The sequence below is a fragment of the Heteronotia binoei genome, chromosome 11 (assembly GCF_032191835.1).
Source record: "Heteronotia binoei isolate CCM8104 ecotype False Entrance Well chromosome 11, APGP_CSIRO_Hbin_v1, whole genome shotgun sequence".
NCBI lineage: Eukaryota > Metazoa > Chordata > Lepidosauria > Squamata > Gekkonidae > Heteronotia > Heteronotia binoei.
Genome location: NC_083233.1, coordinates 32,815,051 through 32,818,641, shown reverse-complemented (window position 1 = coordinate 32,818,641; position 3,591 = coordinate 32,815,051).

Sequence of the window (3,591 nt, the reverse complement as noted above, 5' to 3'; positions counted from 1 at the left end):
ATTTCTGACAAAGCCTCCAGCAAATCATTTCTTGGATGGTTTGGCTCCAGTACCGCCTGTCATCTATTACAACGGACCACTGACAGGAGACATAAACTTGATTAATTTTATATTGATATACTATATAACAGCCATTGGGATGCACGGCGTTCGTTTCGCCCAAGTTTGGAAAGCAACCCTCTTGGACTGTTCCCCCTTTTTTGTTTCGGACTTTGGCGGTTAACAATGGAAACCAGATTTGAAACATTAACTCTGCTTGAACAAAAGGAAAATAAGCTACAAGATATCAGAATTCGTAAGGGGCTGGCAAGTGTGTGATGAGGTTGGATTGCTAAGGGCACAGCCTTGGGAGGGGCATGACAGGTAGTTAAAACGTGGCAAGCTTACCAGTGTTTCAGCACCGAATGCTTTAAGGCTTAACCTATGTGTCTTTGACATGGATTCGGTTATTATATTTCTGATTGAGAGCAGGGCAAGTCTTCTCTCTAGGGCTGCATGCAACCGCCACAAGAAACCATGATTTGCGCAATGAATTTCCCATTTGTAACAAAACCCCTGGTTTGTACTTAAGTTCTAGTTTCTCTGTTTCTTGCCTCTGTCCTAGCAAGGAATATATCCTCCCTTATATGTAGGCAGCTAAAAAGGGCAGTGCTGCTCAACACACCGTGGTTGGTGAATCTAGACATTTGAAACATATCATGTTTAAAAAGCAAACTGATTAACAAACTTTTTGGTAACCTTAGTCTAAAATCCCAGATTGGCCCTGACCAGTAGTAAACCCTTGGTTTCTATCATCTTTGGTGTGCTGCACTACCAACAATCACACAGAGATAATTTCATTTCATTTCTCCATTCAGATGTCTTAGAAGACACTGTAATTTTGATACTTTACTTATTGAGTCATTTAAGATTCTAGGGATTACACTGGACCCAGTATTATTGCTAGAGAAGGAAGTTTATTAAATGAATTCTTTGACCTGCTCTTAATCAAGAAGATGGCTCCCTCTTTTACATAACTGATTGGGCCACCTGAATCAGTGCTACGGTAATCTTGAGGCTAGACTGTTACACTGTATTCTATATGGGTCTGCCCTTGAAGACAACCTAGAAACTTCATCTGGTACAGAAAGTTGCAGCTTAATTACTATTAGGAGCTAGGCAGAACATGCATACTATACCTGTTTTGAAATCCCTGCATTAGGTTCTGGGTTCAGTTCAAGGTATTGACTATTGCCTACAAAAGCCCTTCATGGGCTAATGCCCACAAATCTAAAGGACCACCTCTTCCAATATGCCCCACTGCAGCATTTGTACTCATCTGAGCAATGGTTGCTGAAGGTGCCACCCTGCAAATGGATAATAACATCTGTCCCAACTCAAGCATTCTTTGTTGTGGCTAGAAATGTGCACAAACTAAACCACAAAGGAAAATTTGTCACAGATTTTAATCAGTTTGTGGTTTGTGAACCAAAGTTTGTGACAGGTCTACAGTCATTAACTTCCATGAACTTTTAAAGCAGTTTTCCAGGCTTTCTTGTGCAGTCGCTTTAAAGACCCCACCACTCAGTTGTCTTTCAGGCTTTTTTGTGCAGCACTGAACAAGAAAAGGAAACAGTTGAATAGTGGGGAGTGCCTCCCCCTGCCCAACTGTTTTTCAAGATTTCTTCTGCAGTTCCTTTAAAGTGACTGCACAAAAAAGCCCCAAACAGCTGAACGGAAGAGAGCCTTCTGCTTCCTACCATTCAGCTGTTTTTCAGGCTTTCTGCAAACCCAGTTTAAAGGGACTGTGGTTCCTGACAATGTGGTTTGTGGGGCCATGAACTAGTTTAGTTTGTGAATGAACCTCCAGGTTTGGTTTGTGGTTTTGTTCATCATTCAGCCATGCAAATAAATGGGTTGGAATTCAGATCTAGGAAACCCATGGTTTTGGATAACAGGAATTCTGCAGTATATAAAACTACTCAAAAGCATTTCCACACAACAAAGTTTATTCCCTAAGATACACTGATGATTTTGTGAAATTAATCTAAGTGGGAGTTATCTTGTTGGAGTGCTTCATTCAAAGAATTCTGACCTCTCTGTACCTTTCTGAGATTTTTTTTGTTGAGAAAACAAGCCCTGAAACTATTGTTAGTGTGCCTTTTCAAACAGTTTGGCGTTAATTTCCAGCAAGTGGACTTTATTTTATGCTCAATTAAAATTTAATTGCTCACTGACACTACTCATATTTCTCAAACTAAATCACCATTTCTAAATGAGGAGAGCGGTTCTGATGTTTATGAGGGCTTACCAAGGTAACAGCCAATTTGACAAAATTGCCTGCCCTCCTATTTTGACAAGCTTCAGGTGGAATTAATATGCGTGAGATTTGACAGCTAATTTGATATATTTAGGATTATGTTTGTTATACCTTGTTCTTCCTTTAGAAAGCTTCTTGCTATAAGCACTGGACTTCTAGAAGTCTTTGAGCCAGGAGTTCACTGGGTCCCCAGGCCTGCTTAATTCTTCTGAATCTTTAACAGTACAGTTGTTCCCAGGTGAACTTAGCTAACAAAATTCCCCATACCTGAAGGATTCATAATAGACCAATTCCCTAGATGGATGGAAATGCATACTCTAATGGAGATCAATCATGGAGATCAATCAAAACCAAATGAATTGTTTAAATACAGATATATAAACACACAGTTTCTTTCCCCCCATATCTTGATACTGAAATCCTTTCCATTTTGCTCATTTTTCATTCAATACACAAAGCTCCCGTACACGGACATGTACCCAACTATCTGCACACCTCATGGAGTGAGACTTTTCCACTTATCCCTCCTGCTATGGCCTACTCAGCCTTCTGAAATTTGGTTCTTGGGTGTCAAGAGACCTTTAGGGACACCTTAGGGGGCAAATTGAGATGGGGGACTTGTTGGGTCATTGCTTCCCCCCCACCCCCCGAAATAGAAAATCAATTTGGCTTGAAGAATTGTGAGGTTGGATACACATCACTAAAGCAGGCATCTGAGTCTACCAAATTCAGTATTGTTGACTGTGACTGGTAATTTCTTTCTAGGATCTCCAGTAGAGGTCTTTTACATCACCTGATACTGGAACTTTTAATGGCTGGGACCAAAACTGGAACCTACTGCATGAAAAAAGAAAAGAAAAGATGTGCAGTCACTGAGACTCCCTCCCTCCCTCATTGCTGGTTTCCTGAAATGCTTGTTTCTTTTATACCACAAAATTCTGCTGCAATGGAATCATGCCTCCCTTTCAGATGGCTAAATTCAGCATTTCCCCAACTAGACAGAGATTGCAGCTAGCCACATTGGCCCAGGAAGAAGAAGGAGGAGAAGAGGTTTTATATCCCAGTTCACTACCCAAAGGAGTCTCAGAGCAGCTTACCATTGTCTTTCCTTCCTCTCCCCAAAATAGACAGCTTGTGAGGTAGGTGGGGCTGAGAGAGTTCTGAGAGAACTGTGATGGACCCAAGGTCACCCAGCTGGTGGGGCTGAGAGAGCTCTGAGAGAACTGTGAGTGTTTCAAAATACTTTGGTAAACATTAATAATTAGAAAAAATCATATTACTTTCACTTTTGC